The sequence below is a fragment of the Drosophila gunungcola genome, unplaced genomic scaffold (genome assembly GCF_025200985.1).
Source record: "Drosophila gunungcola strain Sukarami unplaced genomic scaffold, Dgunungcola_SK_2 000262F, whole genome shotgun sequence".
Lineage (NCBI taxonomy): Eukaryota > Metazoa > Arthropoda > Insecta > Diptera > Drosophilidae > Drosophila > Drosophila gunungcola.
Genome location: NW_026453423.1, coordinates 20,941 through 39,022, shown reverse-complemented (window position 1 = coordinate 39,022; position 18,082 = coordinate 20,941). Strand labels below are relative to the sequence as shown.

The 18,082-nt window shown below is 36.2% G+C and overlaps 1 pseudogene; it reads right to left on the bottom strand.

Annotated features, from left to right (window-relative positions):
- Positions 1-4,717: 4,717 nt before the first annotated feature.
- Positions 4,718-17,524, bottom strand: LOC128266063 (sodium-dependent nutrient amino acid transporter 1-like; annotated as a pseudogene).
- Positions 17,525-18,082: the final 558 nt, after the last annotated feature.

Below are 18,082 nucleotides of genomic sequence, written 5' to 3'. Positions count from 1 at the left end.
CAACGAGTGGCATTCATAACAAATTCTAAGTAAAAGTGTATTTCCAAGTAAGTCAGCATTTCATGTTAATTCTTATTTTAAAAGCATAATACCACGAAAACAAAACTAATGATCCGACATATACTTTATAGGGTCGGAAACGTCTTCTTCACTGCGTTGCAAACTTCTGACTGAAATTATAATACCCTCTGGAACTTTCGAAAATTAAGGTATCGCGATTCGTTCACACAGATCGAAAAGTCCCGATTCAAATACATGGTTTTGCAGACGCTTCCATGCGAGCTTATGGAGCGTGCATTTACGTATAATCCTGAGCAACAACTCTGTCAAAAACACTTTGAGAAAAATATTCAAAGATTTTCGTCCGGTAGATTTTCGGTTCTTTTGCCATTTAAATCTGACCCAAATACTCTTGGTTCATCATACGAAGTTGCGAAACGTAGATTTTTGTCGGTAGAAAAGAAATTGTCAAAGGACGTTATATGCCAGTTAGTCGCATCAGGCAGCATGTTAAGAACGGTTGACAATTTCACACTTTGAAAATCAAGTATATGTATAAGAGTACTCATAAATGTTAATAAAAATGTGTAGTGCTGGTCACAGATTAAATAGGGCGTTTTTGATTGAGATAAATCTTAAGCATTGGTCCTACCAACTTTTCGCTTTTATAGCTTGAACCAGCATATTATGATAAAACTGGCACAATAAAACCTTCTTCAGATTCCATATCAACAGCTTTTGTCTAGCTGTTAGATTTTAATTGGTTTGGACGAACTGCATTTGGTTGCTAACACTTCGCCGTAGACAGGCATGCGTTCAGATAAGAGATTCTTTCAACGATTCTTCAAATTCCAAAAATTTTTGGACATACCTTACTTAAAAACGCATAACGTGGTAAACATTTCAATTTCTGTGATTAATGGTCGCGTTGAACCTTCAATGATTGCAATTTCATCTTCAAGCAGACTGCAGCAAGACCCATAAATTACTTTGAGATAGATATAATATTAATTCTCAAAAAAAATATATATAAATGCATTAATAACCAGCTGGGAATGATATATAAAAAATATTGAGCTGTAAAAGTATATAAAAGTATTACGATATCTATCCTGTCCAAAGCGTTCTTTAATTCCAAGAGAAAAGTACTAATTTAAAAAGGTGGTTTCTTACCAATTCTAACAAAAAACTACGTAAGGCAAAGTAATAGTGGTAGTGAGTTGGTAAAACATTAGTAGAGATCGTATTAAACACATTACACAGAAAATCATAAGCTTACGAAAAACCATTTAACTGCACTCAAAAAGTATAAAAAAGTATTACGATACCTATTCTGTCCAAAGCGTTCTTTAAATTCCAAGAGAAGAGTACTAATTAAAAAAGGTGCTTTCTTACCAATTCTAATAAATTCATTGCTTTCTGGAATTTTTGGAAAAATTTTGAATCATGCTTAAAAATAAACAAAATTTAAACAAAGTAATTTTAATGAACCCCATCACTTATCAGAAATTGTTAACGATAATAGAGGTAATGAATTAATAAGTTTAAAATTTTTACCAATTTTAAACGATCAGCGCATTCGATTTCGATAAATGGATAAAAATTCGCCAAGAATTGTCTTATTACCAAAATAAAAAACGAAATAAATCATGGCATGGACAAAATGATCAAAAAACACATCTTACATTAACTAGAACTATTTAATCACTAACAATTGATAGGATTGATGCAAAACCTAGTTCTTCGGGGACTAAATTTAAATTTGATGAATCACTTCCATAAGTCGAATAAAAAAATACTTTATTGGATAACAACGAAAAGTAAGTGAAACTTCCTTTTTAGATTCTAATGAAAATATAAAGCGGGAACATCTCTATTTCAAAACCTAAAGTAACAGGTCGTGAAAATTTAAGTAGATCGGTTAGAACTAAAATTCCAGTACAAATAAAACAAAAAAAATTAATTGGACTTCATACCAATAATTGCCTATTTAATTCTAAAAATGGGTTATTTACATGAGTTTTATATCACCTTACTCAGTAATGATTCACTAAATGTATTTCCTGATAATGTTAAATGTGCATTTACTAATATTGTAAATATTCCTGAAGATATGAATGATGATTGGGAAGTTGGAATTACAGACATTTATCTAAATAATTATATCAACATGCATCAGATAAAGAAATAAATACTTTTAAAGATATAAAAACCCCGAAACCGAATTTATAAGTTTAGTAAAAGCTGAAACATTTAGATATACTAATGTACCCATTGAATCAAAAACACCTGAACTTGGATTGATTTTTATTTACACCGATATAATCAAACCGAGAATTGTTGGGAGTAAAAGACACCGTTGTCTTTGTGTTTTACATTATAATGGAAAGAAAAAATATTCAATTCAAAAATATTGAATATTACCCGTTAGACCGGTTTGGGGGTACCTTTCTCCACATAGGTCGCAGATAATTTCGATTTGAGACTTAATCCGTTTTGGATTACTCTCAAGAGCAATTCCTTTTTGTGTTCTGGAGCAATGAATCATTGGTGAAAAATCTAACCTGAATAAATCAATGTATTTGCTCCTCGGGGTCGTTGAGACCAATTGTAAAATTCTATGTTGAAAATTTGGGTCATTCCTATAGACCTTTGTAATGGCTTCCAGAGTGTTCATTTTTGGTTTTAAAAAATAAGGATGATATTGGGAATTATTGTAATTTTTATTGAATATGTTAACACATTTGTTTTTTTTATTTCATTAATGCCAATAATGATCGCAATTATGATGGGCAAGTTTTAAATTTTGTCCAAGTCGTTGCTTGACTCTGGAATCTTTTGAGAAGGCACTTATTGTGCAATTTAAATAATTTTAAAAGCGAATTTGCTAATATTATAACTGCTATTATTACTAGCATAATTGTGATCATTTCTGTATCAGTTTTTTCAGATTCGTTGAGTCTACCACCTTGGATGTTTTATAATTATAATTAATGTGTCATGTATATTGGCTCATGGAAATAATATGATTAAATTATTTTTTTTGTAAATAGATATTTATACCCTTGCAGAGGGTATTATAATTTCAGTCAGAAGTTTGCAACGCAGTGAAGGAGACATCTCCGACCCTATAAAGTGTATATATTCTTGATCAGCATCACTAGGCGAGTCGATCTAGCCATGTCCGTCTGTCCGTCCGTCTGTCCGTCCGTTCTACGCAAACTAGTCTCTCAGTTTTAAAGCTATCTGCATGAAACTTTCCCAAAAGTTGTCTTTCTATTGCAGGTAGTATATAAGTCGGATCGGACGACTATAGCATAAAGCTCCCATAGGAACAATCGGAAAAATAAATGAAAAAAAATTATAACTTTGCTGTTTTTTAATTTTTGTTTAGTTCTTCGACATTTAGTAATGGTAAAATATTTCCGATTTATGGTTTCAATTTCATTTAAATCGGACGACTATAGCATATAGCTCCCATAGGAACAATCGGAAAATAATGAAAAAAATTATAACTTTGCTGTTTTTTAATTTTTTGTTTAGTTCTTCGAGATATAGTAATGGTTTAATATTTCAGAATTACGTTTTAAATTTCATCAAAATCGGACGACTATAGCTTATAACTCCCATAGGAACAATCGGAAAAATAAATGAAAAAAAATTATAACTTTTCTGTTTTTTAATTTTTTGTTTAGTTCTTCGACATATAGCAATGTTTAATTATTTCAGAATTATGGTATAAATTTTATCAAAATCGGACGTCTATAGCATATAGCTCCCATAGAAATAATAAAAATATATAAAATAACTATCTAATAATTGAGCTGCAAATCATCATAGTTTCAATGTTTTTTTTTAGCACATACTCAAGTAAATCATAATTTAAATGTTTTCAAAAGTATTTAATTAATGCAATAGCTGCAAGGGTATGTGAACTTCGGCTTGCCGAAGTTTGCTTTCCTTCTTGTTTTTATACTTTCTTATCACTTTCTTTTATTTATTTCCTAACCATTTTATGACTTTTTATTGAAATTAAATCTCAATTTTGTTGAAATTGAAATTACATTTCTTAATGTAAATTTTTCAGCGTTTTAAACAAATTTACCATTAAGTTAAATAGTTTCTGATTTGTATCATTTTTTTAACTTAAATACATAATAGATTTATGTTTTTAAACATTTTTAACAAAATATAACCCCACTTGCAAATGATCACATTTATACATTTTTTTCAAACAATTTTATGAATAATTTTATCCAAAATTTAATCTCAATATGATCAATTAATTTTTTAAAAATTAATTTTTTTTTATTAAATGAAAGCACAATTTGAAACATTAGAACTTACCTTTCATAATAGCAACCATGTCGAAGGCCTTGATGCAACCACTACTGAAAAACTGGCCAATGATCACCTCCAGGTAGTATACTGGCATGCCGATCAACAGGAACACTATCACATATGGTATCAGAAAAGCTCTTCCCCCGTTCTTAGAGCAATGAAGGGAAAGCGCCAGACATTGCCCAGACCCAAAAACAACGATGCAGGAGAAGAGGAACTCCACCACCTTTCCTGACTGATCGCGCTGTCCAGAGGACTTGCACTCCACTTCGCAGTTAATGGTGAGCTTTTTGAATTACAGAATCGTTTAGGCAAATTAAATATGTAATGGATCTAGGAAAACTCACATCTTCTCCTTCGGCGCTGTACACAACTGTCATAATGTCTTTGTCGACTTTGGATGTACTTTCCTGGATCCTTGGGCTTCATCCATGCTTCGCTTAAGTTTCTGGTACTCTGCAGCATTCTCCATATTTGCGAATTAGAGCTTATTTAGGGTACACGACCATATGAATGAAATGCAGGCAGCGGACAACAGAAAAACTCAGGTGCATCCAGATGAACGGCCACAAAACAAATGCCTGGAAAACAATAGTTCAGTTTATATAGAACTCTAAAAATTTATACTTTCTTATCACTTTCTTTTATTTATTTCCTAACGATTTTATAAATTTGTTTGATTTTTATCATTTTTTTAATTTGAATACGTTACATTTATATTTTTAAACATTTTTAACAAAATATGACCCCAGTTGCAAATTATCACTTTCATAAATTTTTTTCAAACAATTTTATGACTAGTTTTTATCAAAATTCAATCTCAATATGATCAATTATTTTTTAATTATTTATTTTTTTTAATTAAATGAAAGCACAATTTGAACTGTTAGAACTTACCTTTCATAAAAGCAACCATATCGAAGGCCTTGATGCAAGCCCAATTCAAATCTAACAGATAGACAAAAGCTGTTGACATGGGATCTGAAGAAGGTTTTATTGTGCCAGTTTTATCATAATATGGGGATCAAGCTATAAAAGCCAAAAGTTGGTATGACCAATGCCTCATTTTTAATCTCAATCAAAAACGCCCTATTTAATCTGTGACCAGCACCACACATTTTTTATTAACATTTACGAGTACTCTTATACATATACTTGATTTTCAAAGAGTGGAATTGTCAACCGTTCTTAACAAGCTGCCTGATGCGACTAACTGACATATAACCTATGTGACCTATGTGACAGCAGCTGCAGAACCGGGAGCTGCAACTTCCTAAAGGAGTGTAAATGTGCTTTTATCGATGATCTCTGGAGTGCTGATGACGGCGCAATTAATACCATTTTGCTTGGTTTATAATGATTGCGGGGATGATGAAAGTGAGGGCGGTGGGAATGCCTCGTTGAAGGCATAACATAGCCACTTGAATGACGACGGGGACTGACTAATGGCTGATGCTGCAATAGTTGGTGCTGCAGTGGCTCAAAGAATCTTCCATTCGGACGAGACACGTACTGACCTCCGGTCATGACATTGCTAATGGAAGTCTCCTGTCGATCGCGACGGCCCAGCTCCTGTTGGCATGAGCTTCGCCAGCTGGCACAACTTCAAAAAATTGTTGAAAATTGTTGCCAATAAGAATATTGACATAATCTTGACTGGGAAAATATTACAATTTTTGATTGGTGAAGAAAAATTTCCAAATACACATTTCTTATGGATACAAAAGAATAACGCCATTGGCCAACAATTATTAACATAATCTTGACTGGGAAAATATTCAAATTTTAGATATAATTGGTAAAGAAAAAGTTCGCTTCATTGCCATTACTCACTAAATTAGTTTGGAAACTAACACTCCCTCTTAACAAAATGGAGTATATGCTAGGTAATAGCAAGCTGGCGAACTTTTCCCGTATAACATACGTAAGTGGAAACCTAACACCCAGAGAAAAATCTTTTTAAGTCCAAATATTTTTACTTTGGATTAATATTTTCGGTAGTGATTTAGCCCCGAGCAGTGTTGTGTTTAAATCAAAGTATCTCACACTTTAATTTTTATTTTTAAGTACGGTAAAACGTAGTTTTAAAATAAACAAAAATTTAAGTCGTATAAATGTTGTACTTACAGCCCATTAATTTTTGAGAGCTGCAAATAAGGTTTGGTTAAAAATTAAGATTGCTCTTAATATTACGATATTTCACAGATTATTGTTTTTCAACACATTCAAATAATCATATAATAAACATACAGGGAATAAGTCAGGAAGTTATCAAATCGAAAGGCTCAACTCTCATTGAATACAAACTTCTATATATATAATCCCACACGATTTCCATATCGTAAATTTACATTTCGCTATTCCTTGTGATGGAATACTAGGAATCGATTTTATTAAAAGACACATCTGTAAACTAGACTTCAAGCCGTCTGAAGACTGGCTGTAAACTAGACTTCAAGCCGTCTGAAGACTGGCTTATAATTAGACCAAATGACCTCAAATATCCGATTTATGTTCCAATAACATACAGTTCTGGCAACAACTCCCTAATTCTGCCAGCAAGATTCCAAGTCGTCCGAAAAAATTGAAATAAATTCAGAAGAAGACAGTGTATTAATGCCAAACCAAGAAATCCAGCATGGTATCAAATGGTTTGGTACCATAGCAACAGTCTAAAACTCATACATAAGACTATTAAACACAACAAATACAGATCAGGTAGTTTACATTAACAATATTCAACATTAGCCACTTTCAAACTACGATGTAGTGCAAACAGACTTAAAAAAACCGAGAAAAGATTGTATTAACTCAGCCTTCAAAAAACTTCCCGCCACAGTTCAATAAAAACTAACAAAACTATGCACACAGTATAGCGATGTATTCGGACTAGAAACCGAATCGATCACTACCAATAATTTTTATAAACAAAAACTGAGATTAAATCATGATGAACCCGTATACATAAAAAATTATAGAAATCCTCATAGTCAACAAGACGATATTCAAAAACAAGTTAAAAAACTCATTAATGACACCTTATAACAGCCCACTTCTATTAGTACCCAAAAACTCATTTCCAAATTCGGAAAAGAAAAAATGGCGATTAGTAATTGACTATCGTCAGATTAAACGGAAGGCCTGCAAAATGGGGGGCGAAAGTAGAACGTGGTTTCGCTCTCTGATGCACATCGTCTGTGGGCAAAATTTGCGTTCAGTTGCTGTTTGTGCGCTTTCCGAGTAAGTTCTCAGTTCTAAGTTCGATCTGCCTAATGGGGTTTTAGATAATATTTGGTACAAGATCCGTCAATATTAGGGACTACGGTACCCAGCTTTAGACAGTCGGCGCTTTTTAATTAAATCTAATCAGTGACGTAGACAGCCTGTATAGTACATATGTACAAACAAGCCGCCCATGAAGATACTTGGTCTCATGAGCTAGGTTGCCAAAATTCCAAAGATTATACAGCCAGCCAAGATGGAAGTTATCGAATCTATGGTGGTGATTAAAATCACGTCTCTGAAAATATTTACCTAATAAATCAGACATTTAAATCCGCATTTTTTAAATGATAATAATTTTAGATTTTAATTGTACCAATATCTTGGATTATAACGAATTGTTTAAAGACAATTAATATATATATTTTTTCCATTTTCCTTTACAAAAATATAAAAAGTATTTTATTATTTTTTACTTGTTTATAGACAATTAAAATAACACTGCGAATCATTAAAAAATAAATCAACCAAAGATCACTAAACATAAAATTTAAATCAAGTGTCCTAAAAGCCCGCTCCCCTTAAAAGCAATCGTCAGTAGGGTATGCAGGCACCAACCGCTCGCAAAACATCGACAAGAACTGATTTAGTTTGAAGTTTTCCCAACCACTGAAGAGCAGTCGATGTTTCAAGCGACACGACTGCTATATGCCCTGTTCCCATCTCAGTGGACTGATTGCTATAAATTCGAAAACATACATATATGTAAAACATTTTACTGCTACCACTGATTTGAATTTGTAAACAAAAATTTGTAAACAAAAGACAAAATATTCTTAATGCGCCGAAATGAAATAAACGCACACATGCTCCCGTGTATAAGAATGCATGATCACGCATACATACAAAAACGAATTCAAGCGCAGGGCAGCCTTCTTCAAAAACCGCCTCTCTGCGACTGAACGACTGAACTCGTGCAATGAGTGCGCGAGCATAAAAATGAGAATAAGAATGAGAGAGCAAAAAACCCGAACGCACACGAAGTGCATGGACCTGCTGCTGTGCGCACGGGGGACCTCCCGCGATCCTTTTTTTTGTGTCCAAATGCGTTGTATGAAATGACCAGTCTATATGTTGTATGGTTAGTGCTTATACTAAGATAGTGTTTAGTTACATGTATTTTCTTCATTTATTTTTTCGTTTTCCTATCCAGGGTCTTATGTTTTGAGCACTCCATACACCCTTGTATGGATTTCGAGACACTTGAAAACCTTCAACATCCTTTAGAAGGAACCTGTCATTGCGAAGCACTTTAGCAATTGTATATGGGCCTTTGTTTTTTGGGAACAACTTCCTAGCAACTCCCGCAGTGCTGTCAAAATTTTTTACCATTACGTTATATCCTTTCGAGTAATCCTTTGGCGTTTACTTTGTCTTATCATCTTGTATTTGTTTCTCTATTGCCAGTTTTCGAATCTCGTCCAAATTCTCTACTTGAGCTCTGTTGTAAGTACACGATCGTCATTCGATTTTCTGTAGTAGTGCCACGTCTCTGAAAATATTAACCTAATAAATCAGACATTTTAATGCTATTTGTGTAGCTTACTTGTGCACATTCTTGTTGAATTCATTGAAGGAGGCGTACATAAACAGGGTGTCAAAGCAAGCGGCCAACGAGAAGAACATTTGGGTGATGGACGCTTACCAAACATGTAAATTCAGCATGTGGCTTTAGGAAATACACAAATCTATGCCAGGCACCTGGCAATGTAACAGCGCGGATCAAAATGACTAACATCACCTAGGGAAACAGGGCCAGAATATAAGAAGCTTTGCCTGAGCTCCTTGTGCCTTTAGACAAAATTGTTCCGATGGCTATGAGAAACAATACCAGATCCCAGCTGGGAGTTCCTAGACCATTGTCTTCCAAAGTTTCGGGTTCCCTCAGTACTTTTGTCTGTATAGGATGGGAAATTAGTTAATTGTTATGAAAGGGACTTTATTCCTTCAAACTTACGTGAAGAACAGCTCCGCGGAGAACACACCCTGCCAATAGACGTATCATTGGTATCTCCTGTGGCCATACAGCTGCTGCCCCATTCCACCAGGCAATAAGTCCAGGGCAGGACCTCACTAAAACTGGCCACCAAATACCGGATGGTCAATGCCATAACACAGGCATAGTAGAATATAAGAAGCTTTGCCTGAGCTCCTTGTGCCTTTAGACAAAATTGTTCCGATGGCTATGGAAACAATACCAGATCACAGCTGGGAGTTCCTAGACCATTGTCCTCCAAAGTTTCGGGTTCCCTCAGTACTTTTGTCTGTATAGGATGGGAGGTTAGTTAATTGTTATGAAGGGGACTTTATTCCTTCAAACAGCTCCGCGGAGAACACACCCTGCCAATAGACGTATCATTGGTATCTCCTGTGGCCATACAGGCTGCCCCATACCACCAGGCAATAAGTCCAGGGCAGGACCTCACTAAAACTGGCCACCAAATACCGGATGGTCAATGCCATAATACAGGCATAGTAGGTGGTAGCCATAGCGGTGGAATATACCATAAGCAATGCCTGCAAAACATTAATTGGGGTACCTTTAACGCTTCTGCTTTCACTGTATTACAAAATGTGTCGCATATTTTTTTTCAATACTTAAAAAAAACTTTTCCTATACACATCAGTGTGTAGACTCTGAATTTGGCACCTTAAGTTAAGAAAATAGCGAGTTTTATCACTTTTGAACTTTATCATTTAAAAATATTTATCTTATCTATATTTTCTTATCACTTTTTTTATTTTTTTTTAAAAACGATTTTATGACTTTCTTTTATAGAAATTATATCTTAATATGATCAACATAGTAATTATCCCAATTTTGTTGAAATTGAATCGAATTCTTTTAAAGTTAACTTTTCCTATTGTAAGTTTTTTTTTTTTTTTTTTCGAATTTTACACAGACTGTCGCCGCGATCGGACGTGTTGTCGGACCGTGCTTAGTTTGTGCAAGCTTTCAAAAAGTGATAATTGGAAAAGTGCAAATCGAAAATAATCAAATTCCGCAAAGACCCTCGGGCACAAATAGGTAGATTGGTTTCTAACCAACCTACTACAACGCGAAAAGACGCTTCTTGCGATGTAATCGCAAACACACATATTAATTAATTAATTAATTAATATACGCAGACTATAATTAAAGTGAAGACAATGAGTCAAAACGATATCCGCATGCAACGTCAGCGCGAGCAAGACGAGAGACGGCTCTCATCGATCAGAAATAATGCATATTTCTCGTTTACTGCAACCGAAAATTATGCAAACCCAGACAATACGCGGTCAATCACCCCCAGTTCGACTGACCTCTTGAACGTAACGAGCGAGAGAGCGCGCTCTTGTTCTCCCGCACTACCATCGATGTCTCTAAAGCCAAAAAGTGCCGAGTGTACTCCAATGCATGTATGCACTGACCTACGCTTATCAACAATAAGTCGCACAGCAGTGTCTTTAACCACTGCAACGTTAACAACAACAACAACAACAGCAGCAACGGTATCGACCAACCGTTTATTATCATCATCAGCAACTTCGCCATCGATAAACAAACCCGTAGCCAACACAAAAACGGCGTTCGCTGCGCTGCCCGAAAAATACACAATAAGCAACTAAAATAAAAGGCCGGCTGTGCAGACTGGTATGGATCGCTACATCCAAATCAAAAGAAAGCTGAGCCCCCTAAATTCTAAGCGAAAAATAACCCGTGCCAATTATAATTCAGCTGAGACTGAAACGCCCATTAATACAAACAGATTTAAAATTTTGGAAGACGCTACTGACGAAGAGGTTGACGAAGCTACCGAAGCTGAGAAGAAGAAACCGAAGCCCCCCCCCCAATATACATCCGGGAGAAAAGCTGCAATGAACTTGTTAACAAAATAATTGAGCTTATTGGAAAAGATAACTTCCATATAATTCCCCTTGTGAAGGGCAGCATACACGAAACAAAAGTTCAAACGAAGAACGAAGACAATTACCGAGTGTTGTCTAAATATCTTAATGACAAGAAAAAGAACTTCTACACGTACCAACTTAAAAGCAGCAAGGGTCTGCAAGTTGTACTTAAAGGAATTGAATCCGATGTAACACCTGAAGAAGTAAAAAATGCACTACAAGACAAAGGCTTTAACACTAAGACAGTCTTCAATATCTTGAACAGGGATAGGAAACCGCAACCACTCTTCAAGATAGAGCTCGAACCGGAAACTAAGCCCCTTAATAGAAACGAAGTGCACCCCATATACAAACTTCAGTTCCTTCTCCACCGTAGAATCACAGTAGAGCAACCACATAAGCGCAATGGGCCGGTACAATGTACGAACTGCCAAGAATATGGCCATACAAAGTCATACTGCACACTACGCCCAGTGTGTGTAGTTTGTGGAGACCTTCATGACTCAGCACTCTGCCCAGCGAGCAAAAACGACTCCAATGTAAAAAAGTGCGGCAACTGTGGCGGCAACCATACAGCCAACTACAGAGGTTGCCCAATATACAAGGAGCTAAAAAGTCGCATCCATCAACGAGGAACCACTGCCCGCTCCCACAACGCACAGCTCACGGCATCAAAATCAAACCCTGAAGTCTTCTTTTCAACTGCACCCAGCTCCTCACTAGGACCCGTAACCCCCAACAAAAATGTGACATTTGCAAGCGCTCTAAAATTAGGACTGGCTCCTCCTGTATCTAAAACTTCATTTCCACAAGCAGCATGTCTAGAACACAACATGACTCAACAACGTCAATCAACGGAGCAGTCACAAAGCAACTTTGAAGCAATGATAGTTAGCCTGCAACAAAGCCTAATGGAGTTTATGTCATTTATGCGCACAACTATGCAAGATTTAATGCGAAACCAAAATCTTCTGATTCAAATGCTGGTCTCACAACAATCAAAATAATGACGTCCCTACGAATTTCTACGTGGAACGCTAACGGCGTCTCACAGCACAAACTTGAGTTAACTCAATTTCTACTCGACAACCACATCGATGTAATGCTACTTTCAGAAACACACCTTACAAACAGATACAATTTTCAAATAAGAGGCTACTCATTCTATGGAACAAATCATCCGGACGGTAAAGCACATGGTGGGACTGGCATTCTAATCAGAAGTCGTATTAAGCACCACTATTATAACAAAACTGCTAAAAACTATCTACAGGCCACATCTATAAGCATACAACTGATTACCGGCAACCAACTAACTCTAGCCGCCGTATACTGCCCCCCTCGTTTCAATATAACCGAATATGAGTTTTTGCAGTTCTTCAACACATTAGGTGACCATTTTATAGCAGCAGGAGACTACAATGCCAAACACACACACTGGGGATCTCGCCTCGTGACTCCAAAAGGGAAGCAGCTTTACAATGCAATCAGAAAATCCAACAACAAGCTTGACTATGTCTCTTCTGGTAGACCAACATAATGGCCGACAGACCCAAAGAAACTACCCGATCTTATTGACTTCGCGATAACCAAAAATATTCCCAAAAATCTTATAAGCGCCGAATGCCTTTCGGATCTTTCATCTGATCACTCGCCGGTCTTATTTCATCTTCTCCAACAACCAGGAACATTAGAACACCAGTTTAACCTGACCTCACAAAAAACCAACTGGCTCAAGTTTAGAAAATATATTAGCTCACATATTGAGCTATGTCCTCGCCTCAACGACGAAGCTGACATAGACAGCTTTGTAACTACACTGGAGTCCGTACTCGTCACTGCGGCTCGAGTTTCCACACCCCAACCTCAAATATTCAATCCAAGCAAAAGAAGACAAATCTACAAATCGAACAGCTTGTCCTAGAAAAGCGGCGCTTACGTCGGGAGTGGCAATTCTATAGATCGCCATCTGCTAGGCAGAACTTGAAATACGCCTCACGGCAACTAACTAAAGCTCTAAAACAAGAAGAATCATATGCCCAGCGCCGTTATATAGAGCAACTGTCATCAACTTGCTCAAAACACTCACTATGGAGAGCCCACCCATCTCTTAGCTCACCGAAAGAAACCGTGATACCTATTAGAAACCCCTCAGGCGGCTGGGCGCGCAGCGATAAAGATAGAGCCAGCACATTCGCCGACCACCTTAAAAATGTCTTTTAACCAAATCCTGCCACCAATGCATTCACTCTGCCGACTTTTGCATATGACACCCAGCTTCACCATGAGCCAATCGAGTTTCGCCCATTGGAAATCGTTAGCATCATAAAAAACCATATGAACCCGAGAAAATCTCCAGGCTGCGACCTCATTACCCCTAAAATGATCACGGAGCTTCCATATTGTGCCGTTCGCACCATTACACATCTCTTCAATGCCATCGCTAAACATGGCCACTTTCCAAAAAGATGGAAAAAGTCAATTATTATAATGATTTCGAAGCCAGGAAAAGACCCCACAATCCCCACATCGTACAGACCTATAAGCCTACTATCATGCTTATCTAAACTCTTTGAAAAATGCATATTGACTCGGATAAACACATATCTACGAATCCAGAATGGAATTCCATCACACCAATTCGGACTTCGAGAAAAACACGGAACGATTGAGCAGGTCAACCGAATAACATCAGAAATTCGAAACGCGTTCGAAAAACGTGAGTACTGCACAGCCATATTTCTGGACGTCTCTCAAGCGTTTGACAGAGTTTGGCTAAAAGGCCTAATGTACAAGATCAAGACAATGCTTCCCAGCAACACTCACAAACTTTTAAGGTCTTATCTACACGACAGAAAATTTGCTGTGAGATGTAACACTGCCATATCTGACGATTTTTCTATTTTGGCTGGAGTCCCCCAAGGTAGCGTGCTCGGGCCAACATTATATGTCCTCTACACAGCAGACATCCCGACAAGCAGTCGACTGACAACATCTACTTTTGCTGATGATACAGCTATACTCAGCCGTTCAAAATGTCCAATACAAGCAACTGCGCAACTAGCTCTTCACTTGGCCGACGTTGAAAAATGGCTATCTGATTGGAGAATTAAAGTAAATGAACAAAAATGCAAGCACGTTACTTTCACCCTGAATAGGCAAAACTGCCCACCCTGCTTCCGCAATCAAACGAAGAAACGTATCTAGGAGTACATCTCGACAGAAGACTCACATGGCGCCGGCATATTGAAGCCAAAAGAACACACTTAAAGTTGAAAGCCAGTAGCCTACACTGGCTCATCAACGCTCGATCTTCCCTTAGCTTAGACTACAAAGTCCTGCTGTACAACTCAGTACTAAAGCCTATATGGACGTACGGCTCCCAGTTATGGGGGAATGCTAGCAATAGCAACATCGACATAATCCAGAGGGCTCAATCAAAAATCCTGAGAACGATCACCGGGGCACCGTGGTACGTTCGCAACGAAAACATACATCGTGACTTGAACATCCCACCAGTCAAAGCAGTTATCGCAGAACAAAAGGATAAGTACCTCACCAAGCTGTCTTTGCACCCCAACCACCTTGCAAGAGGTCTAACAAGGTTGTGCAACCAATCCCGTCTTCGTCGCAATGACTTACCAGACTTACCTACCCAGCGACCAACTTGAGGGACGCGCAACCAAAAATTACAGTCCACTGTTAGTTAATGTTTAACTCTTAAGATTCGAAAACTTATTGTTAGTCTCAAAGCTAAGAGAAGATTCAATAAATAAAGCAAAGTTAATAAAAAAAAAAAAAAAAAAAGTTTTTTCAGCGTTTTATACAAAGTTACCATTAAGTTGAATAATTCGTGATTTGAGTTTTTTCCGATTCTACAATGTCTTCATCAGCATTACTAGGAGAGTCGATCTAGCCAGGACCGTCTGTCCGTCCGTTTCTACGCAAACTAGTCTCTCAGTTTTAAAGCTATCTGCTTGAAACTTTCCCAAAAGTTGTTTTTCTATTACAGGAAGTACATAAGACGGAACGGACCGGATCGGAAGACTAACATAAAGCACCCATAGGAACAATCGGAAAAATAAATGAATAAAAATGATAACCTTGCTGTTTTTTTAATTTTTTTTACTTCTTAGACATATATTAATGGTTAAATATTTCAGAGTTACGGTTTAAATTTCATCAAAATCGGACGACTATAACATAAAGATCCCATAGAAACAATACAAATATTATTATTTTTTTTAATTTAACTTTTTTGGTTTGTAATATTTTTTAGAAGTTCTTTCTGACTATTGTGGTAGGCGTTTATCAACTCATTATTCTAAGACGTCTTAATGCTACGACTCGCTCACATTTAAAGTTCCAGAATGACCTCTCAGAGAGATCCTCATACAGTTCATGTTACTTAACATAGGCTTAACATAACTTAACATAAGTATCGTATATTGGTGTTGTATAATTTGTATTGTGTAAGTATCGGTATAATATTATATGTGTGTTAGTGTGTGTATGAGCCTACTACACTATTTAATAGTTTGACAGTTCAGAACTACGCTTTTAATTTTATTAAAATCAAGTCAAAAAATTGAGCTGCAAATCATCATAGCTTCAATGGTTTTAAACATATACGCCAGTCAATTATAATTTTAATGTTTTCAAGAATATTTATTTCCTTTATTTGTTTTAAATTAATTAAAATATACTTTTCTTATACAGATTTAAATAAAACTGTACCCTAAAGTTAAGAAAATAGTGAATTTTATAATTTTTTAACTTTACCATTTAGAACTTTAAAAATCTTTATCTTTTTTATACTTTCTTATGACTTTCTTTTATTTATTTACTAAACGATCTTATGACTTTTTTATTGAAATTAAATCTCAATATGATCAACATAGTATTTTTTTGAATTTTTTTGAAAATGAATCGAATTTGTTTAAGGCTAACATTTCTTAATTTAAGTTTTTTCAGCGTTTTATACAAAATTTCCATTAAGTTTGTGATTTGTATCATTTTTATACTTTTGCAGAGGGTATAATAATTACAGTCAGAAATTTGCAACGCAATGAAGGAGACTTTTCCGACCCCATAAAGTATATATATTCTTGATCAGCATCACTAGGAGAGTAGATCTAGCCATGTCCGTCTGTCCGTCTGTTTCTACGCAAACTAGTCTCTCAGTTTTAAAGCTTTCTGCCTGCCTTTTCCTAAAGCACCCATAGGAACAATCGGAAAAATAAATAAAGAAAAAATTATAACTGCTGTTTTTACGGTTTAAATTTCATCAAAATCGGACGACTATATCATAAAGCTGACAAAGAAACAATACAAAAAATTTTTTTTTTAATTTAACTTTTTTGTTTTGTAATATTTTTTATAAATTCCTTTTGAATATTTAATAGTTTGACAGTTCAGACCTAAGTCAAATAATTGAGCTGCAAATCATCATAGCTTCAATGGTTTTAAACATTTACCATTAAGTAAAATAGTTTGTGATTTTTATCATTTTTTTGTAACTTAAATACATAATAGATTTATGTTTTTAAACATTTTTAACAAAATATTACCCCAGTTGCAAATTATCACTTTCATACATTTTTTTCAAACAATTTTATGACTAGTTTCATCAAAATTCAATCTCAATATGATCAATTAATTTTTTAATACTTAATTTTTTTTTAATTAAATGAAAGCACAATTTGAACCATTAGAACCTACCTTTCATAATAGCAACCATATCGAAGGCCTTGATGCAACCACGACCTGAATACTGGCCAATGATCACCTCCAGGTAGTATACTGGTCTGCCGAGCAGGAGCAGTATCACATATGGTATTAGAAAAGCTCCTCCCCCGATCTCCAGAGCAATGAAGGAAAAGCGCCAGACATTGCCCAAACCCACGGAAAATGCGATGCAGGAAAAGAGGAACTCCACCCCCTTTCCCCACTGATCCCGCTGGCCAGAGGAGTTGGACTCCACTTCGCAGTTTATGACCAGGGTGCCAGGGACAATTTAGAAATGGCCTGACACGATTATAAAGATCTGCTAAAAGGTGAGCTGCACACAGCTCAAGGCGAGGCAAAGTTTTCGTCTTGAGGGAATTTCGATTTGGCGGTCAATAAAGAAACTTTCTAACCTTCAGCAGCTTAAGTACGAACGTAAATGCATGCTCCATGGAAGCGTCTGCAAAACCATGTATTTGAATCGGGACTTTTCTATCTGTGTGAACGAATCGCGATACCTTAATTTTCGAAAGTTCCAGAAGCGTCGCATTAAAGGTCTCCCACGATGTAAGCAAGGAAAGAGTCATCCAACCGAAATTAAAAGTAATCTTTAACCGGTAACATAACCACGCCAAGGTTCTTAGTTACGTCTGATTCTGTCATAAGTAGCATTACAGCGCTATCAGTTGCGTATAACTCTGGGCAGTTTAAAAGCAACTTTGCCAAATCAAAACCTGCCTCTTGCAAGACTTAAGAAACTTCGGCTCAAAGACTTTGCAGGTCCTCAACGCATCGGCGCCAGTCAATATAAAAATCATCTGAATAACCTTAACCTTTAGAA